Source organism: Ochotona princeps, chromosome 10, assembly GCF_030435755.1.
Source record: "Ochotona princeps isolate mOchPri1 chromosome 10, mOchPri1.hap1, whole genome shotgun sequence".
Taxonomy (NCBI): Eukaryota; Metazoa; Chordata; class Mammalia; order Lagomorpha; family Ochotonidae; genus Ochotona; species Ochotona princeps.
In genome coordinates, this window is record NC_080841.1 from 73,685,852 (window position 1) to 73,710,984 (window position 25,133).

Here is a 25,133-nt window from a genome sequence, read left to right on the forward strand (position 1 = left end):
GGACAGGGAATATCTAGTTTTGAAGAATCTGATGAGCTTTGAGAGTGGTTTCTTACAGGAGCCTAGAGATTGTAAGAAAAGCAGTCTGCTTTCCGTTCTAACTCTCTTACACTGAGTTTGCTGCAGTCAGGGAATGAGGGGAAGGACATGAGATTCCTCAACCTTGGCAGGCTTGGTCCCCTCTGTGAGTGAGGTCAGGCAGTAACTTCAGAGGTGGCACTTGCTATTCCAAATACTGTGGAGATGAAGAATTCTAGAGTGTGTGTCTGACAATGAGGGAAGCTCTGAGTCCTGTTTTTTGTGGTTGTTTTATTTTGTTTGTTTGTTTGTTTTTTAAATTCCTGAGCCAGGAGCAGCTTTACATACACAGGGTTAGGTTGCCTGTTCCCACCATGGCTAACCATGAAACACGTCCACTGGATTGGCACCAGCATAGGCGAGAAATTCCTGGTTTGTTCCAGCTCCTGCTTGGGACCTTGCCTCTGTCATCTTGCAGCGTCTTTCTCTGGTGAGGAAAATCGAATGAGTTGCTGTTGCTCCTTATTGAGCACTTTAGAATATTCCTTTCTGAAACACAAAGGAGTTTCTAGAAGTTGTTGAGTAAAGCGTAGCATGGAAAAACTATGCCATGATTGCAACATTTTTTGTTCCAAAATGATTATGTTTTAATGCCATTGTGCCACAGTGAAGTTCCTTTGTATTTGAGATGTAATGGAGTATATTTGGTTTTAATGTATTCTTTTCATTTGTTGGCTGATTTAACTTTTTTTTGACTTATTTATTTTTATTTGAAAGCACAGTTAGAGGAAGGGAGGGAGGGAGAGAGAAGCATTTTCTGTTAGGTCATTTCCCAAATGGCCTCAATGGCTAATACTGTGCCAAGCTAAAGCCAGGAGACAAACTATAAGAAGGTCCCCCAATATTTGTGGCTTTTCCAGACACATTAGCTATAAACTGAATTGGAAGTAGGGCAGCCGGGACTTGAACTGGCGTTCAAATGGAATGGCTGTGTTGCACGGTGTAGCTTACCACTATGCTGCAGTGCTGGCCCTTACAACTGTATTGTTACAGCATTGCAGTTGCCCATTTGGGGTTAACTCCTAGAGGTTACCAGAACTGTTGTGGCAGTTGCATTGGGAAGTTAGACCCAGCTAGCGCTCCATAGCAGAGGTGAATGGTGACATTGGTCCTATGAATCTAATACACTAGCAGCTCAAGGGATAAAATCCAAATTTGAGATAAACAGAAACCCTCCCACTAGTCTCTTTGGAAGTCCTGGAAAATTAAAGGAACACATTTGTGACCTCCCGTTCCTCTTCCTCATTCCACAGCAGCTCATTGTTTTGAATTCCTGGCCCTCCCTGTCTCTGCTTTAAGCCCTAGCTCTCGTCCTGATTTGCTACTCGCTGTCTTCTCCAAGTCAACCTCCTACGCATGGGGCGTTTTGCTAATCCAGCAATGTCAGCATGTGCTCCTGAAGTGTTGAGCACACTTTGAAGGAACATGTGTGGCATTCACATGGTCTCCTCAGTGCCTCTTGGAGCTGTCTGCTGTGCACCTGGTGTGGTTCACGGAGCCGACTTCCCACGTGCTGGCCCTCAGCACTGTACACACGGGGCTGTGGCTCTTGTGCTGTTGCTCCCAGGTCTCCTCCCAGCATAGCTATGTCACCAGAGCATGTGACCAGCCCAGCACCCAGGAGCTCATTCCTGCGGCCTGTGGTCCTCCCTGGATCTCAGCAGTTCTTGTCCGGTCTTCGCTCTGGATGTTCCTTGCCAAGTTTTTTGAATGTTTAAACTCATAAAGTGTGGACTTTAGATTCCCAGGTGGTTGCTGTGTCTGTCTGGGAAGCCACATGTCAGGACCAGGCTGGGTTCTTCAAAATGCCCATGGTGGGAGACACTTTCTGTGCTTAGGGGCACTCCTGGCACATCACAGCAGCCTTCAGCGATCTTCCTTGCTGTCACATCTACGTGTTCATCTCTTGTGGGCAGAATTCCGGCACACGCTGCCAGCTTAACTCGATGCGTTCACACCCCCTTCTCCCCATCCCTGGCACATAGCATGTTTCTGTTCATCTATTGTGGGTACAGTTGCTCCTTTGGGATGGGAAACAGACCCACCACAGGCAGCACTGTGTGCCCAGCGCACGGCACTGTGGGCACTGCCAGAGTATGTGTGATGACGGTGTGTCTCGTGTCTTTCCTCTACCAGTGGTTGCTTCTCATGCAGCTTTTTGATTCCTGAGAAATCGGATAACACAGGGCGTAAAACAGGACCCCTCACTCAACGGTCCCCTGTGGACAGGCCTCTGTGAACCCACTCATTACTCTGTTGGCACTGGGTTTCAGTTGGGCACTGCCTTCTCCCTCGCCTCCCGGTACATGTCGGCTCAGTCTTTTCTGACACTGGTGCCCAGTGGTCCCCTTCTGTGGCCACTGGGGCTTCCTCCCACTCCCCTGCCAGGTGCCAGACAGTTAGTTCCCCGGAGCCCTCCGCTGTTCTGCAGTGGCACGATGAGTTAATGGCCATGCTGTCCTTTAATCTGCCAATCAATAACTGTAGCACTGTGAGCAGTCAGGGTTTCTGTGTTGGCAGGAGGCCAGGGCTGTACCCCATTGTCCTCCTGCTTGCTTTCTCCATTGGAAAGCAATCACTTTGAACACCAAAAAGAAAAAAAAGAAATGATTATGGGAGATTACACATTCCCAAGGCCACGCCTGCCTCTCGTGCCGTGCGAGGGCACGGATGGAGTGTGACTCGCTTAGCAGTCCCTTGCCTTGTTAGATCTCACTTCCGAATACTTCCGTGGCCTGTGATCTTAGCACGCTCTCCATAATGTGCCCCACAGTGATGTGGGTACTGCGGTGCCCAGCACGGCTCTTGTGCCAGGGCCTACTGCTCGTGCCCTGCTGCGTGCCTTTTCTGACGTTAAGCCACAGGTTACCGAGGCCAGCCTGCTCCTGTGGGGCTTGATGATGCCCTTGAGGTGGCCAGACTTCCCAGTGATCAGAGCTTACTCCTTCCAGGAACCGAAGTCTTCCTCTGTCTTATCTTTGATACTGAAGGGTCCCCTGCTCCCCTCATCAGGGTCTTGAGGTGACAGTTGAGCTTTGCTGTGTGTTTCCAGGCTGTTCGCACTGGGTTAGGAAGGCAAGAACTGGTTGTGAAAACACACCCGTCTGTTTTTATGGGACTCTGTCTCTATTGCTGTGATTTTCACTTCCGGCACTGCACCCTGGCCACTGTTTCATATGGTCCTAAATGCAGGTTCCTGAGAGAAAAAGGTTAAGCTAACCCCACATGGAACCCACCTCTCATCTAAAGATGTGTATTCTGTCTTAATCCAACCCTGCTTCCCACCTGGGCAAGTTGCTTAATATTTCCACTTCTCTCTTTACCTTGTCTATAGAGCGGCCATAACCGTGGAGTACGTTGAGAGGAACAGGTGCACAGAACAGAGCCCAGGATGCAAACAGGCCAGGACAGCCGTGCATACACACCTCAGGGACACGTTCCTGTTACACGTGCCTGCCTAGTAGTTCAGACACCTTCTGGTTCTTCCCAGCCATCTCCTAGGTGTGAGGGTTCACTGAGTGCCTAGGTTTGTCACGTGGAGGGATTTACTCCTCTGATTATCATGGCCCTTACAAGTTTTTGGTGGTCACGTCCTTTTCTAAGAGTTACACAGACACAAAATGAGCACCGCCAGCCTTCTTTACACCCTGTGATTTACTCCATCCTCATGCTAAGCTCCGGTGGAAGAGTGATTTGTCCATCTGCCTTTGTGCACACAGCATGAAGGGTTATGAACCTCCACCTTGTGCACCTGCTGTGAACCACAGCACCGAGCATGTCCGTCACTCACACCAACTCATTCGTCACCCAGGTTAGCTGTCAGCTGCAGTGAAACAGAACAGTTTTAACTGGCTCCAGGTCTTACAGCCAGTAAATGACAGAGCAGAATCCAAACTTGGGTCTTTCCCAGACCTCGCAGTGAAATGGATTCTGGCGTCTTCTACCTCCTCATCGTGAACACAGCGCGTGCACACACACACACACACACCCCTCCACCCACCTTAGCCACAGGGTTGGTGGAAGGGGGTGCTCATTACTCATGAAAAAAAGTTTTACACTTGGAACTCAGCAGTGGCTGACTCCAGTGATTTCACAGCGTGCCAAGTGCTGCAGCTCCACCCTCCTTCTTGGAACTGCCTGGTGGAAAGTTCTGGCCCCGGATCAGCCTCTACAGAGTCTCACCTATTTCCAAAGCCTCTGACCTCACCCCACTCACCTGTGTGTGCTGGATTGCAGGGTAGACGGTTCAAGGTCAGACCTGGGTAGGGCTAGCTTCCCGGTTCTGGGCTCCACCCTCCTTACTTGACTTAAGACCCCTGTGTTAGCCTCACAGTGTGAAGTGTGCAGTGTGAAATGGAATGGAGAGGACACTCAAATACATGGTGACTCTCCAGAAACATGGAAGAGGAGCTGCCCAGGAGAGGAGGACCCTTGGAGAGACAGCTCCAGAATATGCAAGGCCCATTAGCTTCCTTCTTAAAGGGCCATTCTTGGATCTGGATGGCTCTGGAAAAGAAGGTGCGTGGGTTCGGGTCCCACTTTGCTCCTGATTTTAGCCTCCTGCTAGTGCACACCCTGGGGGGCAGCAGGTGATGGCTCAAGTACTTGGGTTCCTGCCACCCACGTGGGAGAGCTGGATGGCTCCAACCAGGCCCAGCCACAGCTGTTGGGGAGCTTTAGGGAGTGGACCAGCAAATAGGAGGGCTCTGCGTGTCTGACTGTCTGCCTCTCTTTCTCTCTGCCTTTCAAATGAATTAGTTAATGAAAAGTTAGAAAAAAGACAACTATTTCTAAACCATGGGTCACCCTCTGTTTGGCAGGTTAGAAGAATGTCCTGCTGGGCGTGCTTTTCAGAGAATGAAATAGAACTGAGAGAATCCCTTAGAGTGCATTGGAAATAGAAATTATTTGATGATCTCTGTGTTTGAGATGATGCTTGTCGGTACAGCTTCCTACACGAAACATTCTTTTTGTTGTGGAGTTGTGGGTAGAGTTTGGAGGAGATTGAGAGAAGCACCATGAATAGGACTCCTGTCTACTTCTCTGATGTCTGTTCCCATGGTACCATTATGCTCACTCTGTCATTCATTTCACGTCCTCTTTTCATGGACAGGCTTTAGAACCACACATATAGCCCCCCAAAATTGTTTGATTTGGGTGTGTGTGGTTGGGATGAGGAGCCCTCTATAGGGAGAGCAGAGGATGGTCTCAGATCTCTGATGGGTCCCCAGCTTGGTAGAAGAATCCCCGGTTTCACTGTGAGATCTTCACATGTGGGCGTATTACCAAGGGGAAAAGGCTGTACCTGTCCTTAGTAAGGTCTCTGTTAGGAGGTGCAACCATGGGATGCAGTTTCCTTTTCTTATTTAATGAGGTCTTTATGTATGGATTTATTTGCAAGGCAGAGTGACAGAGGGAAAGAGAGAAATCATCCCTCTGTTGGTTCAATTCCCCAAATGGCCGTAAGAGCCACAGCTGACCCGGGCTGAAGCCAGGAGCCAAAAGCTTCATCGGGGGCGGCTGCTCAGGCGTTTGCACCATGATCTGCCGCTTTCCCACGTGTATTAACAGAGCTAGACAGGAAGCCACACAGCCAGGATTTGAATTGGTGCTACCCTATGAGCTGCTGATGCTGTAAATGGTGGCTTAATGTGCTGTGCCACAATGGCAGGGCAGCCTAGATTAGAGGCTCCTGGGGCACCTCCTCCGGCCCTGCATCCTGGGCATGACAGCCCCTGCCCACCCAGCTTCTTATCCCAGAGGGAGACTTGCTGTGAGCACCATGCAGCACGGGGGTCCAGGAGCCAGCTCTGAGCTGCTGCTGGCGCTGGTAGAATCGTCTACCCCATGGCTGCAACTCTGCCCTTGGGAGACAGCTCCGGTGTGTCCACCATGCCTGTCCAGGACCCCCTGGACTCCCTCGTGCTCCAGGACAGGTTCCTCACGTTGTAGAACTGCTGTTCTCCAGGATTGCCATCTTCCTTTCTCTGCTTCTCCAAGGAAGGAACGCCAACAGAATGCAGTGAGTGGGGCACGCCTCCACTGGCTTTTTCTTTTTCTTCGCAGAGATATTTTTAGTAAGATTAAATATGCAGGAGGTGGCAGTGAGCAAAGGTACGAGGTACGTGGGTGGTGGCTTGGGACAGCAAGGAGAGGAAGGTGGCAGCAGGTACCTGGCATAGCTGGGCCACCGTGGCTCTTCCTGAATAAAGTAGAATCACCTGGGCTGGCAGGTGCCACTCTTGATGGGGACTGGAGTCGGGGTGGGTTCTACATGGGAACCTCCTACTCTCTCACGTACAGCCTCAGTGTGTGCAGCAAAACCCTTCCCTGTGAGCACCTTACTCCATTGTGGGCAGTTTTGCTGCAATTCTCAGCTGATTCCTAGGATCTGACTGCCAGCACAGGATACTTTGAAGCCTGGGAGGGCCAGCAAAATGCAAGACATGTGACTGCCATATAAACACAGGAAACAGAATCACCCAGCTTCAGACTTTTCCTGTGCCTCATGCAGCCTGAAGTCCTTCGGCCCCAAGTCCTGTCATGAGGTTTTCAGAATGGGACAGGTTGGGGAACTTCATGGCCCTCAGACGGTGTACCACAGCTGTTTCAACGAATCAACAGAGGCCTCGGTGATGCCTGTGGAGGGTGCCCTGTGGAGGGCACGTGATGCATCTGCCTGCCTTTGTGAGCAGGCTGTCCACAGTGCCACCTGGAGCCCATCAGTGGCCGCAGCATCCCCACTGAGCACCTGCTGCTGTCAGACTGCGGAGATGATTAACAGCACACACCGGGGCTCGGAAAAGTTCATGACTGGGGCCGGCCTTGTGGCACAGCAAGTGGAGCTGCTACCTGAAATGCTCACATGCCATGTGGGGGCTGGTTTGAGTCCTGACTGCTCCACTTATGATCCAGCTCCCTGCTAATGCACCTGGGAAAGCGTCACCAGACAGCTGCAAGGGCTTAGGCCCCTGCCAACCTCCTCAGAGACCCAGATAGAGACTGTGGCTCCTGGCCTCAGCCTGGCCCCAGCCCTGGCCGTTACAGCCATCTGGGGAATGAATCAGTAAATGGGAGATTTTCTCTCTATAATTCTGCCTTCCAAATAAATAAAAAAAAAACATTTCATGAAAAAGTTTAGAGATACATGAAGGTTAACAAAATGTGAGAATTTTAATACAAAACACTTAGGAAATCGACCCTTAGTTTTCCATAACACGCTCTTCCTCTGATGTTTTGAAGACCCATGGAATTCAAATCATCCATGGAGAATAAACAGCTTCCAATACCATGTTCCCATGAACCTTCCAAAAGGGCCCCATCTGTCCATTCACATGTATGCACCGTATTTCTTTAAGATGGTTTATAGTTTGTGGAGATGATAAATAGTGGAGACTATGACAAGGAAATAAAAAAAAAAACAAAAACCCAGCCCCAAGGCCTATCCTCTGCCTAGACCCCTCCCCATGGCGGAATGCCCAGCGGGGTTGTCAGAGCCATCATCCTGCCCCCATGTTCCCACACATCCTGGTGCAGACTGTCCCATCCTCAGTCTCACCCTGCGTTTGTGACAGATGACCCTATCTTTCATTACGCTGCCCAGCTCTGTGGTTTCCAGGCTTCCATTCTTGTGCTGTCATGTGCATGTGCCGTACCTGCCAGGTGCAGCTGGCATCTCTCTGGCCTCTCTGGGGATGATCAGCACCCAGGCCGACAGCCCCGGAGTCACCTACTGTTGCTACTGCTGCTGGTTCACTTCCTGAGCACCTGTTTATAGGCGAGCCTTGGCTTAGGTGAAAGCTGGGAGCTAGGGACTTCATACAGTCTCCCGTTGGGGTGGCAGAGGCAACCCAGCCCTTGAACAAGGCATCACTGCTGCCTCTGTGGGTGTACAGCTTCCTATGGGGCGTGGAGTACAGGAGTCCAGTGCGTGTCTTCACTGCTGCCCCAGGGCAGCCTTTCCCTCATTGGGGGTTTGGAAGTACAAGGAGAAGGTGGGCTTCAGCCCCCTGCAAGGCAGTGTGACCCTGGCCTTGAGTCGATCAACTGGAATTGAGTTGATCCGAAGGCAGGAGCCAAGAGCTTTCTCCGGGTCCCCCAAGCGTGTGCAGGGTTCCAAGGCTTTGGGCCATCCATAACTGCTTTCCCAGACCACAAGCAGGGAGCTGGATGGGAAGTGGTGCAGCTGGGATACGAACCAGCACCCATATGGGATCCCAGTGCTTGCAAGGCAAGGACTTTAGCCACTAGGCTAGCACACAGGGCCCCCATGGTTTGCATTTGACTGAGCAATGCTTGTCAAACCTTGGCTCACACTCAGTGTGTCCCATACTCCTGCCACCATCCACACCTTGTAATTTGAGCGGCAGGTTTATCTGTCAGAAAACTCCACTCACTTTGTCCGCGAGAACTTGAGACCGCAGTGAGTTTATGTTCACAGCCACTCCATTCCTGGGGAACAACTTTTATCTCCTAGGAGGTTGATATTTCCTTTCTGTGTCAGTGAAAACCAGAACTTGCCCCCCAAGTAAGTGAGCCTTAATATGAGTCAATTGCTTCCCTTGACACCAGTGCCCAGGGATGGGCATTTGCTGCACAGGCCTTACACGGAAGTGGTTGGATAATTGTTTCTGAACAACATGCTCGCACTGCGACTTTAGTTGAAGTAGGGGCAGGGACTGTGTGCCATGGCAGCCGATGCCATCTGTCTGTTCGTGGGGCGAGTGACACCAAGACTGAAGACCCTGTTTGTGTAGCCGAGGAGAGAAGGACAAGAGCTTCCTGGGCGATTTCTCTGGCGCTTACAACCAACACAGTGGAGTGCATGCTGACAGGCCTCTGGCCTTTGATGAATACTTAATTTGTTTCTGTCTACAAGACTTTGAACTAAACAGACTTGGTGCACGCAAGGCTCAGACGAGGGAATGCCGTAAGTCTAACTGGTAGGGGAGCTGAATTTAAAATGGCCAAAGGCTGGTGGTCTGCTGGTATGCTTTCTATGTTTCTTGTTCCTCAATATCTCAGCTTTGGGACACTTTTCTAAGACTTCATTTGGCTGATGCTGTGTAACACGGATCAGTTTGAAATTCATAGTATGAAATGAAAGTTTGTGTTTGTAACTAGAGTGGAGGAGGTGATCCCTAACGAGATGAGAACATCTCCCTGAGTTCTGTGCATCTGGAAATTTAACCATAAAGTGCTACAAGATGACCCAGGCCGGTGAGGGGTTGGGGGTATCAGGCTGGAGGCTCCTGGGCAGGCACCTGCAAGTTCATTTTGCATCAAGTTTGTAGTCACCTCTCCCTCTACTTCTACCCAAGGTTCCTCAGTATAAGGGTAGGGGCTGATGCTGAACTCAGGTCTAGAATGTTCCATGGCTTGAAAGCAGGAACCTCACACCCTGTGGATGGAGCCTGGAGCCATCTGCCTGCCCCATACCTGGAATCAGCATGGATGTGAGAATCTGACTTCTTCCCACCCCTGTTCACAGCCTGCTAACAAATGCACTGGGAGACAGAGCAGCCAATGGAGTGAGTACAGATTGGGTGCCGTTCTGTGCCAGTTATATCAATTATGTGAGAAATGTCTGATATTCTTTTCTTTTTTTAAAGCCAGGTTTTTAAATGGCATGTGAATAAAACGTGAAATGCCACAATAGAGCCCAGCAGACACCCGAACACTTAATTGAACAATCTGGATCCCCTGGCTCCTGGTTTTTTGGAATGGTTGTGTGGTTGATGGAATGGTGGAACTCAAAAGAAAATGTTCACTTCAAGAAAGACTTGGGTCTGGGTTGTCAGCAAAGCCGTTTTAGGATTTTTTTTTTTTTTTTTTGAAAAGCAAAAGTAGAATGTTAGTTATTAGCAGCTTATTTCAGGCCATTTTTTAAAAAGATTTTATTTATTTGAGAGGCAGAGTTGCAGAAAGAAACAGAGATCTTCCATCCACTGGCTTACTTCCCAGATGGCCGAAATGGCCAGAACTGGGCCAGTCTGAAGCCAGGAGTCAGGAGCTTCTTCCAGGTCTTCCACGTGGATGCAGGGGCCCAAGCACTTGGGCCATCCTCCAACGCTTTCCCAGGCACATTAGCAGGGAACTGGTTGGGAAGTGGAGCAGCTAGGATTCGAACCCGTATGGGATGCCAGCATTTACAGATGTTAGCTTTGCCTGCTGTGCCCTGGCACTGGCCCTTAAGGTCAAATCAATAAAATTTCCCAGAGCTACATAATTTTTTTTTTCTATAGAATCTTGGGTTCTCATGTAAGTAGCACACAGGATATATTTAAGCGCATGTGTAATGTTTGCAGCCTCCTTTTTCTAGCATCGCTACTGTGAAGATCTGGAGTTGTAGCATCTTCGCTTTGCGATGGCTTGTTGCTGAACCCTAGCTCTCACTCCTTGGGCAGACACCTACCCCGGAAGTCACAACATTGCTCCTACGGGAAGGTCTGATGCCTGCTTTATGATGTGGCTTCCAGGATTGCATTGTGGTGAGACACAGAGAATGTTTGGGTTTTTGTGTTTTTTTTTTTTTTTTATAAATGGAAGTTTTTTCATGCTTTCTGACATCAGTTATGAGCTGGCAGGCTGTGAACAGTGTGTCTGAAGTTGAAGGTCGTTTACGGACTGAATGTGAGTGTGGTCTCACAGCCCTCCTCCCAAAGGCATAAAAACATGTGCACGGTCAGCTGGAGCTTTACCTGGGAAATTTGGAGTAGCATGGACGCGTGTGCATGCACACACAGACACTCCTGCTTTTGAAAGAAGTTTATAAACAGTGTCACAAAGTAAAAGATGCAAAAGTCATTGTCTCCCAAAGCACGGCCATTCCTAATGAATTTTAAAATTCAAAAGCTTGCTGTGTCTTTTGTCTGTCTTCTTTGTCATCAGTCAGGCGTACTTGCCTTGTTAGAAATCTGCAGTATCTCTTTTACAGTCGTAGTCACCAGTTCTTAGAAAGGATTTGAACTAATGCTTATCTGGTGGGGAAGATACTGTGATCACGCAGGTGATCTTTCCAGGGCAAAGTTCATCCACTGCACTTGGGCTATACTGACCCATGCGATTTCCCTGAATGTGGGAAGCTCGACTGCATACTTGGTGGTAGTGGGGGACTGTGTTCGCACTCTCCCCTATTAAAAAAAAAAAGCTAGAAAAAAAAATTAAAAAAAATCACTTGAACTGAAAACTCAGCAGCATAGCAGCAAAGAGGCCCAGAGCAAGTTAAGTGACCTCCCTTAAGAGAGGGATCCCAGAGCCAGGGCCGTGGCATAGCATGCTAAGCCTCTAGCTGCAAATTCAAGTCCCGGCAGCTGCACTTCTGATCCAGTTCCCTGCTAATTACCTGAGGAGGCAGTGGAGAATGGCTTAAGTGCCTGGGCCCACGCCCACATGGGAGACTCAGAAGAAGCTCCTGGCTCCTGGTTTTGGACCAGCTCAGCTCTGGCCATTGCTGATATTTGGGAAGTGAACCAGAAGATGAAAGACTCTCTCTTCCTCTCTCTCTGTAACTTTGTTTTTCAAATAAAAGTAAATTAATATGGGGGGGGGGGAAGGAGAAAGAAAGAAAGAGAGAGAGAGAGAGGTATCCAGCCTGAACTCTTTTTGTCATTCATCAAAAGAGTTAGCCAAGCTGTTGGAGACAGGAAGAACATGTTGCCAACAGGTATGTGCTCAAGAAATCAGAAGATTCATCTTAGCAGCGTGACTTAGTAGTCTGCAGCGGTTCTCTTTAGTCTAAGTACATTATTTGATGGAATTTGAGGTTTCTTTTTTTAGTACTGGAGGGGAGGTCCCCGGTGCCTGTGAAGGGAAATGGCTGGGGAGTTCCCATGGAGCCTCTGTTCAGACCAGCAGCAGGTGCCAACAGCAGCAGGTGCCACACGATAGGACCCAGCCCAGCAAGGGCCAGGAGCACTGTGTCATGAGCTCCTCACTGTTCCTAGCACATCTTTTAAAAAAAAAAAAGCCATTCAACAAAGCTTAAAAGGCCACCAAATGTCAGATTGAGCATCTCAGACCCACCCATGGTGATGCAAAAGTGTCATTTTGGGTGCCAATGTGTTTTTCAGGTGTTTGGATTAGAGATGTTTTCCTTCCTGATAAACTCTACCAAGATACTGATAAAATTAAAAAGAGAAAAAAAAACACCTCCCAAATAGGAAATAATTCTGATTCCAAGCATTTCTGGTAAAGGTTATTCAACTGATGTTATGAGTATGTGGTTATAATTGTGTAGTACATTTATGTCAGAGTTTCCTGATAGCCAAAGCAAAAAGGACACGATGAACTTGGTCTGTGATAAAAGGAAGTGTGTGGGCTCTGGAGAATGCTTTTTACCTCAGTGGAGTGTTTTGTATATATAAACTTTCAAGAGGAAAGTATAACAAAATGATATCAAGTATATCAAAATGATATGCTTGATATCAAAATGATATCAAAATGTTATCAAATATAACAAAATGATAGTTTTCTAAAGGGGGATTATTGAAGGTACATGGATTTTTTTTTCCCCCCTAGTGATCTATTCTTTGGGTAATAAGTAGAAATACGAGCTCATTGGTAGAAAGGTTACCTGTGGCTTCAAGGTTTAGGAATAATGGTTCACCTATAGACTTTGTTTTGGAAGAAGAATTGCATAACAAATCAAGTAACGTTTTGGATACAAGATTGCAAAAAAACTCAGAAGTTTTGGCTGTTTGATCTTTGTCAGAATGACTCGTGGCCAGTGAAAGATAGCCAATGGCCTTGCAAGCATAATTTCCTGGAAGTGTAACTCATAATCTAGAGCATGCTACTTCAAGGTCAGTATGCTTCGTATTATGAACCATGAAACATGTGCAGGGAATTGTGTCAACAATGAGCAAAAGGAATGCGTGCCACGCGCGTTTCTAATCCCTTGTAAGAGTCACTCCCTTTTCACAATGTAAAAACCCCAGCTGAAGATGCTTTGTTGAGCTGCTGCTGGTTTCATGGGCAACAGTGTTCTTCCTTCCCAGAGAAACATACAGTGTATCCCAAGCAATGATTTCTTAAATTTATCAAGTATAAAAGCTACAGTTGTTCACTTCCTATGTACTATTTTTCCACACCAAGAAGCAGGTCTTACTAGTTTTTAAAACTTGATTTTTACAACAGAGGATAGAGGACAAAGCCTGTGAAACTTTTTTTTTAATTATTAAAAAAGATGTATTTATTTATTTGAAAGGTAGACGGACATAGAAGGGAAGGCAGAGGCGTAGAGAGAGGAGAGAGGTAGAGAGAGGAGAGAGGTAGAGAGAGGAGAGAGGTAGAGAGAGGAGAGAGGTAGAGAGAGTTTCTGTCCTCCAGTTTGCTTCCCCAATGGCTGCAACAGCCAGTCTGGCCCCTGTGGAAGAGCCATGAGCTCCATCCTGATCTCCTCTATGGATGCCAGGGACCCACATACTGGATACTGTTGTGTTCCCAGGTGCATCGACAGAGGGAGCTGGGTTGGAAGTAGAGTGGCCAGGACTCAAACTGACACTCTGCCATGGCATGCCAGTGTCACCAACAGCGGCTGCACTCGCTGCCCTTCTCTGAAGCACATGGCGTGGGAAGGGACAACAGTGTCTCTTCCTGAAAAGATGCACTATGAACACTGAAGCAGAATCCTGTCACGTTACACCCGAGGACCCTCTGAGGAAAGCCGTCTCACAAACCTCTTGTGACCCATCACACATGTTCATGTTTTGCCAAAGCAAAACACATCCTCAGGGTTTTGAAGTGTTCTGCCCGGGAGTTTCTCCATCTGTTCCATGAACCCCGTGTCACTCCTCAACCCTCCAATCTGTGATGTGCCCAGCCCACAGACATGGCACTTTCATGTTAAAGCGAAGTAATTGGGCTGAGACCCCAGAGGAACAGCATCGCAGTGACACAGTGAGACAGACATCAGTGGAGAGGTCTGTCATGAGGCGCTTAGACTCCGCAGAGACACCCTTAGGATGTCTAAACAAAGCAGCATCAGCGCCCAGTAGCAGAGACATCACAAACCCTGGGCAAGACACAACAACCCGTGACTCAGGAGCCCTCAGCACTGCTCGGGGTCTGCTGGTTGGCAGGTGACATACGTGGGTTGGGTTTCAGTGGGATTATTCTCCATCTTTTCTTTCACAACCCAAGAAGTCCCCAAGGCAAGTAATGGCGTGTAGATACCTAGTTTGGAGAACAGGCAGGTGCTGGGATTGGAATCTCCTATCTGTGCCCATGTGTTGATGTCTGTGTCTTTGTTGATATCTCCCCATGCGTGTTTTGGCTTTGAGTGCTCTTGGTGTGACTCTGCATGCTGGGTTCTTGCACATGGCCTGCAAGGATGCAATATGGGAGAGGCAGTACGTGGAAGGGAACCGCTGAGTTAGAATAGATGCTAAACACAGATCTTAACCCTTCTCTCCTCAGCTGTGGGGTGATCCTGCCCCTGCTTTCCTGAGCCTTCGGACACAAAAGGCCAGGGCTGCACCTGCACCCACACCCTGGGACCCTTGATCAACTCACACTCACTTACCTGTACGTCCCCAGCCCCTTTCGTGGTAATCAAACGATCAATAATTGTATGTGTAAGCTGGAAAAGAAATCATGGTTTGTATCTGTAATCCCATTAAATGGGAGATTTTTCTTAAAATCAGTAAAGTGTCAGCTGAAAGGCTTTTAACAACATTTTAAACATGGAGAAGTGAAAAGTTCATTGCATAAATCAACTTAGAAAGGTCAAAAGGTTTTTTTTTTTAATCCACGCGTTCCACAGTTTGTCACCCAAATTGTTTCAGTGTTTTTTTTTTTTGACAAATTTAAAAATCCCTCAAGATAAGAGGAAGAATTCTTCCGCAAACCCTGTGCCTGAACGCGAAGTAAAGGTTTGGTTTGTTCTGAGTTTAATCAGCTGTCATGTAACATGTTAAGATCACATGGTCAACACCCACATAATTCAGTCTCTTAACCAGAAACCAAGCAAACACACAAGCAGCCAATATATTTCCAAACTACTTTTAGAGCAAAGAGAAGCGGATGCCCATAAAAATGCTGCCTTTGCGAGTTTTGTCAGGAAAGAAAAAAAAGACGTGAGAAAGCAAAGGCGCTTCCGGCGGTTAGCAGTGTGCCTCGTTTAGGTTCCTCCTCCCTCTGTGAGTTAACACACGGGAAGGCCTTGGTGTGGCCCCTAGGTGCTGCCCGCGGTCAGCTCACTCTTCGCAGGCTCTCTTGCCAGGCCCACTTTGCTTCAGACGAACTCCCCCATGTCACCTGTGTGTTCTTGGGATGCGTCGGAGCCAGGCTGCAGTCTCAGAGGGGGCTGCTGCTGCGGGGAGGCAGGTTGGCGGGACATCCGGGACACCCCGTGGGAACACCAGGGCAGAGCACGCACCAAAGGCCCCGCTGGGTGAATTTTTAAGAGCCAGGAAGGAGGAGCAGCCTCCTCTTTGGCCTCCAGCGATTGTTGAGAGAGAAGATTACAAATCGTAGGTCTGCGGCGGCATCCCTCTGACCACTGCGAATTAACGTGTTTAACACACATGGAAAGCTAAACTGCATTTCATCACATGTCAAGGAAAGTAAAACTATTCTGAGGGTAGTGCTGGAGTATGTCCTTGGAAAACAGTTTCTGGAAGACTTTGCTAAATCTTAAAAATAGTGGTTATATTTGGAGTTCTGTAGAAGACAAATCCAATGCTTTTAAAACTTGTTCCCCAAGTTAACTCTATGCATTCATTAGCGTAATAGAGAATTCCTTATAAGTTTGTTTTGGTGCAAAAAAAAGTCTTGAAATACATGCTTTTTTTTTTCATAATGTGCATTCTTTAACTTTTTGAAGACCCCTGTGTGTGGCTAAATACCAGAGTTTGTTTTTTGTTTGTTTGTCTTTGATGTGGATCATTGTGAAATTCCTAGCTTTTGTTTTGTTGGGGGGAATTCTTGTTGATAGTTTACGCTTAATAATACTGAACACAGTGTTTAAAAGTCAGTGGCTAAGTGAAAAGAAAGTTTCCGCAAGGAATCACCATTGAGAACGGATTACAGGCAGGAATTGGGATCCTTGCTGGGCATCCCACGCTGAGTTATGAAGGAATTCTAGAGGATTGAAGGCCTCTTGTGGGGTTGGTTATCCAAGGATGATGAAGCTAGGGACTTCTGGATTTTACACCTGGACAACACAAGCGTTTGATACAGCAGTTGAGATGCCTGGATTCCATAGTGGAGTGCCTGAGTTCGAGTCCTGGTTCCACTCCAGATTCTCTGAAGGCCTAGGTCCCTGGTCCCTGCCACCTGCATGGGGTGTGGGCGTCAGATGTTGGCCTAGGTCCCTGGTCCCTGCCACCTGCATGGGGTGTGGGCGTCAGATGTTGGCCTAGGTCCCTGGTCCCTGCCACCTGCATGGGGTGTGGGCGTCAGATGTTGGCCTAGGTCCCTGGTCCCTGCCACTTGTGTGGGGGGGGGGCATCAGATGATGGCCTAGGTCCCTGGTCCCTGACACATAGGTGGGGCGGGGGCATCAGTCGTTAGCTTAGGTCCCTGGTCCCTGCCACCTGAGTAGGGCGGGGGCATCAGATGATGGCCTAGGTCCCTGGTCCCTGACACATAGGTGGGGCGTGGGCGTCAGACGTTAGCTTAGGTCCCCGGTCCCTGCCACCTGAGTGGGGCGTGGGTGTCAGAAGATGGCCTAGGTCCCCAGTCCCTGACACCTGCATGGGGTGTGGACGGCAGATGATGGCCTAGGTCTCTGGTCCCTGCCACTTGCGTGGGGCGGGGGCATCAGACGATGGCCTAGGTCCCTGGTCCCTGCCACCTGCATGTAGCATGGATGGCAGATGATGGCCTAGGTCCCTGGTCCCTGCCACCTGCATGTAGTGTGGACGTCAGACGATGGCCTAGGTCCCTGGTCCCTGCCACCTGCATGTAGTGTGGGAGGTGTGGGATGAGTGCTGAGATTGCAGCTTTGGCCCTTCCAAGCCCTGGCTGTTTTAGGGCATTCAGGGAGTGAACCGACAGATGGAAAATCTCTCTTCTTCTCTACCTTTTGTATAAATACTTGTTTTTTGAGTGAAATACATTGTAAGCATGTAAATATGACTTTGAAAAAAAAACTACAACTTAGGAAAGAGGGATGAAAGCCATATAGTTTCAGAATCTTTCAACAATTTGAACCAATATGGCCACACTGTATTTTCTTCATATAATTAAATCACACATGAAAGAAGTGAGATTTCCATCTTTACTTACTCCCTTTCTCCAGATAGGTCGTGTGTATGGTAGGGCATGGCCAATTTTTTGTTGTTGTTAAAATTTATTTATTTTTCCTGAAAGACAGATCAGATTTACAGAGAAAAGGAGAGACAAAGATCTTCCATCCACAGTTCACTCAGCTAGCAGCTGCAACAGCTGGAACTGAGCCGACCCAAAACCAGGAGTCAGGAGCTTCCTTCAGGTCTCCCACGTGGATGCAGGGTCCCAAGGCTTTGGGCATCTTCTGTTGCTTTCCCAGGCCACAAGCAGGAAACTGGATGGGAAGTGGAGCAGCTAAAACATGAACTGGTGCCCATATGGGATCCCAGTGCTTGCAAGCCGAGGATTGAGCCATTGCACTGGACCCATAACCAAGTTAATAGATTAAAATCCAAATTAGTATTAGCTAATACTGACGGTAATTGAGATCATAAAATAGGTAGAGATCAAATTTTCCAGACAAATACTCTTCTGGCTTAAAGATGTTTGAAAGCCAGCAATACAAACGAAACCGTTCCTTTGGGTGTATTTTTTTAAGGAAACTAGTTAGTGTGTTTCATTGCTTTGATTTTAGTTCTCGCCTGAAGGCATTTCAGGGTTAGCTTCTTCTGTAACTTACAGCACAGTATCTCCTGCTACCATTATTTTCCATTTTGATACATTGTAGGAGAACCATGTAGAGTTACAACATCACTTAGAATTGAACATTGCATTGCATTAGAATTTAATCTTAAAAAGAACCATAGCTTAGATCCACACAGCATTCTGCAATTATACTGTCATTAAAGACAGAGTGAGCAGCAGAATGTTAGTCCTGAATGGTATGTGCTCATTTCATGATTAAAGAATTAAAATAATGGTTCTATAATTAGTTTCCATGCTTATATGATAATATGAAAAAGAACATGTTAATCATTCTATTTTGTCATCAGAGCCCACGAGATCCTCTAGTTTCCTTGACTTGTTCATTTCAGGTTTTTTTGTCACGTGTTTCTTGATTTCCACTCTCCTCTTAGTGCATCAGCATTGACCTGCCCTGGCTGAATCCTGTCTGTCCTTCCTGCAGCCTCTGGGTGTATTTCCATGTGAGGCACATGTAGGGGCTCACCTGCCAGTCCCAGTAGTTAGTTCCCTGGAATGGGCAGTAGGATTTGTTCGCTCCCTTGACTCTCTGATGTCCGAGACCACCTCCCATGTCCCCGCCACCCATGAGATCCCATGAGTGTGAACGCTCTGTGCGTTATCCCACACCTTGCGTTTGTGCAAAAACAAAGCAACTCTTTCTAGACAACTGTCGCTTACAAGTATTTCCAGAACACTTTTAACTCCAGCAGGTTGGTTTGTCTGGGAAACATTTCCTGCCTCGTTATCCCCTGGCTTACCATGCTTCAGGGCTGTCTGCTAAGGGGCCGGGAAAAGACTGGTGCTGCCCTGAGCTCAGCTTCTGCCAGGCCCCTCACAACCCCCCCTCTGCTCCCCACAGATCCAGGGGGCGCATCTCTCCAGCCTTTGCCACCATCTTTGGGCTCAAGCCCCTCAACACCTGAAAGCCGCTGGCATGAAACGTTTCATTCACCTCGCCCCTCTGGAGCAAAAACTCCGTTGTTGCTTTTTTCTGCTGGTAACTTTTTAGCCCTCGGGCTGGGACAGTGGCAGCAATGCTTCTGGGTGGGAGCCGGCTGGGATGGAACACACTCTCCGCTGAGCCCCGCAGTGGCGCCCATGGGTGCGTGTGGATGCACACTGCAGGCAGGGAAAGCCCCTCAGAGGTTACTCTCACCCTCCACCCGTGCCTGGTGTGTGACAGGCTAATAAGGAAGAAAGATGACAGTCATAAAATGGGGTGAGGGGGCTCGTGGCCCATATGGGCAGCTGATGAAATGCTCAGCCTGTTTGCTGACGACCACCGAGGGGCCCAGCCTGGGGGGCAGTCCCCAGGCGCCAGTTATAACCCTGACCTCCCTGTCTAGGCAGGAGGACTTGGCAGAACGTAGTCCCGGGATGGACGGTACGAAGGCTGGAATTAACGGCCGTGGTGCCCACCTTTTTAACCCAGAGAACGTATGCTGTGTGTTTTTAATTTGCTATGATTTATGCCAATGGAATTGGTGTGAAATGGACGACAAATCACGGGTGTCGGGATCTGGAAATGAATTTGATCAGGCGAGCGGCGTGAGTGCCTTAGGGATTTGCATAAGTTTCTCATAACTCTCTTCATATTACCAATGATGAGGACAACTGTGAAAATAAACTAGAAGTGACTCGGTATTTCCTCTACAGCTAATTCCACGTGCACAGGCAGGCACTCACAAACCATGGCTTCAGCCGGTCCCTCTCTCAGCTTGGGTGATTCAGACCCGCCCAGAGGGGTGTCACTGTAAAAACTCTGACAGGTGTGCTGACGGAATAGGCTGCGGCCGTTTCCCCCCAAAACGCAGACAGGACAACAGGATCCTGACCAATGGTAACTGCTTCCCTTCCGCGCTCAAACTGGGAATAGGGCATTTCGACTGATATCTATCCAGAAAGCTACTAAGATGAAAGAGAGAGGGAGCCCAAGTTTTCAGATGCTATAAATGCACCCTCCCTCAGCATCACAGGAAAAGCTGCCCTTGTTGGCAGCTAACTCTGCATGCATAATTAATGAGAGTGCCACATTCCCACTTCACAACCAGAAGAGAAATTGAATTCAGGTGTTTGGTGAACATATGGGGGCGGAGGGGTGTTTGTTGTGAATTTATGACCTGAGGTTTGAGTGTAAAACCCCAAGATGCTTGCTGATAAAACTTAATGAAGCTTGTGCAGTGGAGCTATTTTTATGTGCACTTGGGTAATTGATAGGTTTCTTGGTTTTAACCCTCCTGGTCTCTCCCCAGTTCCTTGTAAATCTTCCTGCCTGAGAGGCAGGGCCAGAGCGCAAGGGCTCTGAGGTCCTGCCCATGGCAGCAGCACCCTGGCTCCTCCCCTCTCTCCTCTTTCTGCTGCTTCTCCTGCGCAGACAGCCATCAGCAGCATGGGCCGCTCTGTTTCAAGAGCTCTGGCACGGGGCGACCCCACCACAGCCCTTCCTAGGAGAGGGGCAATGCAGACACCACAGCAGGAACACTCAGGTTACATGTTCATCTCCCTCCAAAGCTTTTCTCCCCTTGCAGGAAAGCTTGCTTGAAGGACGAGCACCTGCCAGGCACACCCTCATTCCCTCGCTTGATCTTGTCGGCTTCTCTGTGTCCTGCCTGGGGATTCAGCCCCATGTGCCAGGATTAGGAAGGCACGTTGACAAGTGTTCCACTTTTGCATCCGGGGAGTGATGGGTTTAATGAGAAGCCTGCGTGCATGTGCTCATTTGCAGCAATTAAGAACTCAGCTCTGACATCTGTAGATGAGACCTATCTCTGCGGCGATTACAAGATCAGGAATTCTTTATGAAGATTCCAATCAGCACAGAAGAAAACAACTTTGGTAGCAGAGGCTGTTCACCTGGCCACACCAAGCCGAGTCGGTTCCTACGCGCCCGCTCCGTGTCCTTGCTTGCGCGCCACATCCTGCCCCGGTGCGTCAGGCAGACCCTCTTGGAGGCTATGTTTGCTTCTACTTTATCATGCTAACAATCTGTCTGCTTTCAAATGATTGCTGCTCTGCACATCTGGGCATGGCATCACAGTGAGACATTGCTTAACGATCTGCGACCCCACTCCCTGCCTGGTACCCTGGTATCATTCTTGGAAGGGGTGTGTGTGTGTGTGTGTGTGTGTGTGTGTGTGTCGGTAAGTGGACTGACTCTACAGTCTCCATTTGTGTAGCTGTAAAGGAAGTCAGCTGGAAGGCCTGCTTCCTGTGATAAATGCACAAGTCTTGCAGGGCCTCCCAGAGAAGAGGAAGTTGTTGTTAGAAGACATAGTCAGAGCATGGGGAAGGAAGATAACAGCCCTGAGTGTGAATCGATCCAAATCTGGAACCGTCTGCACCTCCTGCCCCACCTCTGCTCTGTCCTGGAGCGCCGAGGGCCTGGGGTTCCAGATGCAGGAGCTGCTTGTGCAGAGGGGCTGGCAGGGAGCAGCCCTCCCTCTACACCCACACAGCTCTTCCTCTGGGGGTATCTGGGATCCCTGCTGGAGCCAGAGAAACAGACCAACAGGGAGTATGAGGTTACATGATCTCCAAGCTCTCAGGAACACTCTAGAAGCTGACTTTTTGTGTCTGCTTAATTGGGAAAAGAATGATGTCCCTTTTGCAAGCTCCAGTAATTGCATGCCAGGCGCAGGTATGAAATTCACTCGCATTTAGAGTAGGATTTTATACTTAAGGCCAAAGGTAAATTGCTAGGGCTGAGAAGCTTCCAGCAGAAATGGGGGAGGGAGGGACGGAATGCGTGAGGATGGAGCTGACAAGGGATAATGGGCCATCCGACTGTGGACCTGTTCTTTGTGTAAATTGGGGATTTGAAGCCTGAACCCATAGCAGTCTGAATCAGATGACTTCTAACCAGGACAGTGTCCCTGTAGGCTGAGAGAGTTCAAGCCAGATCCTGTTAGGTCATCAGTCTATGACAGCCAGAGGAAAGAGCTACGAGCCCTTCAATTCGGGTCTGCACAGTACCTGGTCAGCAGACACATTCAGACCTCACAGAGCACAGTGAGGCCGAGGGGTAGGTGACCCGAGGAACCAACCTAGCCGGTAGGGCTCTGGCCACTGTGCATTCTATGCAGTCCTTCAAGAGCAGGCTGCCGGGGGCTGGTCAGAGGAGTGGGGAGAAGCTCATTTGTACACTGTGGCCCCTGGCTTTTGCTTAACTCTTCTGAGCTACTTGCGATGGGTGCAGGTGGTGTTGATGAGATTCCCGTTGTGGGGCAGGGCCGCTGTTTCAGCGAGTGGAATAGGTGCCTTCAAGCTCTTCCTGCGGCTTCCTGGGTGTGCTGGTGGTTCTGGCGGCCATGTGCACAGACCCAATGGAGTTGATCTGCTGCTGTGATGTCGTCAGTGCGTGGGAAGAGGCTTGGAAGACTGGTGGCATCTAGGAGCGAGCAGGTATCTTACACTGCTGTATCTGGAGTTGGTCAGGTGGATTGGCTGCAAGGCCAGCCACGTGTCCCTGATTTTTACACCCTGGGTCTGCTCCTGTCATGTGTGACTTGGTGAGACAGCTCACCAGCCACACAGTCAGGCTCCAAACCCTTCTCTGCATTGCTGTCTGACATACATGTTGGCCAAACAAGTCACGCAACCAAGGCCACTGTCGGAGGAATGTTCCTTTTCTTCCAATACACTGCAAAGCTACACAAGCACCACAGCTCCAAGCCACACATGTTTCCCCAACCATAGTTCCTGGCAGGCCTGGGGTCCAAATGTGGCCAGGCTGAGGCCTCTCTGAGCTGCCAATCAAGGCCAGGTCAGCTTCCAGATGCTGTCACTAACTGTGCCCTGCTCCTTGCCACTGTGGGACTCACACTGGCTTCTTGAAGCCAGCCACAGCGGAGAGAGAGTCCGAGTAGGAAGGACATGGCATCCTGTGGCATCACACAGGTGCCCCGGGAGACATCCTGCTTTTTGTACCAACATCCACATCTTTCAATTTGACTTTAAAGTGCCCTCATTGGCAGACACATATATGTAAAGTAGTTGTCACAAAGGCACAAGCTTAAGAAAGAAAATCACTTGGTGTTTGCTGCTTCTGGCAAGCGCTGCATTAGAGGACAATTTCAGCAAAGCAGGAAATGGAAAATGAGCGTGGGAGAGGGTTGGGAGAGCTGCAAGAAGGTGGAACCTGAGGTCTGGTGCTCCTTGGAAGGATGTGGGAGAAAGTTCCAGACAGGTCAGAAAGAAAGGAGGATTTAGAGGCCAAGGCAAAATGAACAGTGCCCAGTTGAAGTTTATTTTGAAATTAGTTTGAAAGAGTTACAGAGAAAAGGAGAAACAGAGATCTTCTGCTATTTCACTTCCCAAATTACCACATCATCCAGGGCTGGAGCAAGCCCAAGCCAGGATCCAGGAACTCCATTCACTTGTCCCCATGTGGGTAGCAGGGACCCCAGACTTGGGCCACCTTCTACTGCCTTTCCAGGAGCATTAGCAGGAAGCTGGATTGGAAGTTGAGCAGCTGTGCCTCGAACTGGTATCCATGTGGGATGTTGGCATCACAGCGACTTTAACCCTAGTGTCCATGCTTCCAGGAGCCCTTATACCTCTGTAAGATGGCACAGTGTTACCCCTCATGGCTAGATGGACCCAACATGCTGTGTGTGTGCTTGTCATGCTGCTTTGCTTAGGGGATTGTAACAAGAGAAACCATCTGGGCATGCTTCATGTGGGTGGCTGACTGCAGGAGTGTAGAGCCTGGAGGGCGATTGTGTTACTCCTTGGCACTCTGCTGCCCTTAGTATGACCTTGTCCCAGCACAGTGACCGAGACTGGGTGCTAAGACAGCCCGTGCCCAGGGAGCACCGAGGGGAGCCTGTTGTGCGGTGTTTTGCAGGAGTGGAGAGAGCAAAAGCAGACTGCTAAACATGGGTGCAAACAGGCCCATGGCAGTGTGCAGCCTGAAGGCTCTGCACCTCTGACCACTGTTCGGTCTTCCCGTGGCTCTGAGTTCCCTGTTCCTTGGGGTCACACTGTGCTCACTGGGTTGGGAGTCCACTAGGACTAAGCCAACATTCGCTTTCTTAGTCCTGTCGCAAATCAGCCAAGTCAGATGGACTAAAGGTAGTCCTCTGCATTAGGTACCCTCCCACACACAGGTACACTCACATGTAGCACATGTACACGGGGGCTGCCATGCACACACACATGCATGCCCAAGGGCTCTTTAGAATATACATGGAAAGGTAAGTTTATTTTGCTAAAAAAACATTTTGTAAATCCAGGCATGGCTTTTGCATAGTTCTCCTGTGTGTGTGTGTGTGTGTGTGTGTGTGTGTGTGTGTGTGTGTGTGTGTGTGTGTTTGAATGTTTGGAAGATGTGTGTGTATATGTGTATGTAGAAGGCGGCTCCAGGTGCTGGAGATGGATGTGGCTGCTAAGTTCCCTCTTGGGGGCCTGGTGCCCACACTGGAGTACCTGGGATCAGTGCCAGCTCCACTCCTCATTCCAGCTTCCTGTGAACGCATGCCCTAATGGCAGCAGGTGCTTGGTCTGAGTGCCTGGGTCCCTGCCACCCACACGGTGACCCAGATGGAACCTCTGTATCCTGGCTTCAGCCTGGCCCAGCCCTGGCTTAGGGAGTCAACTAGCTTCCTGTCATTGTCTGTGGATCTCTCTGCCTGTCAAATAAATTCAAATAAATTTACAGTTTATTTTTTTAAAGGACAACTCCAGTTGGCTTACAGGAAGTGTTAGTATTGAATTGAAGCTGCCCTGTGTCGTAGCTCTTAGATACCCTTCCATATGTCGCTCATCTTCCCATGTGGGCCCCTTCACTCCGTGGCTCACGCCTTGCTGTTTCATGGTCTCCCTCTCCCATCTCCTTGGCTCAGGTGTTGGGTTACATTCCTCACACACACAAAGAAACCATGGGCAGCTTTCAGCTGGCTGGCACTGCCCCTGTATCCGAGCTGATAGGGAGCTGGAGGGATTAGTCACTGTTGCTGATGAATATTTAAAACTTCCTTTAGCTTTCCTGGCAGAAGCACTTGCATAGGACATTAACCATCCAAATCTGAATTGCTTGCCCATGGCAGGCCAGCCTGGGCAGCAGAACCGGGCGGTGGCGACGGCTACATCTCCGGAAGCCAGGATTCCGTCTTGCGCTGCCAACCGCTGTTCCCCGAGGTGCTGGACGCCCTTCCATCCTCCGTCAGCTGTCATCCATCATGTAGCCCCACAGCCCA

At 49.1% G+C, this 25,133-nt stretch overlaps 1 protein-coding gene and 1 non-coding gene across 12 annotated transcripts in view; both read left to right on the top strand.

Moving 5' to 3' along the window:
* PARD3 (par-3 family cell polarity regulator) overlaps positions 1-25,133 on the top strand; it is a 475,858-nt gene that overhangs the window by 437,840 nt on the left and 12,885 nt on the right. The gene's annotated exons all lie outside the window — the stretch shown is intronic.
* On the top strand, positions 11,050-11,213 carry LOC118759188 (U1 spliceosomal RNA). The gene has a single exon (XR_004996033.2). It is a non-coding gene; the product is annotated as a U1 spliceosomal RNA (small nuclear RNA).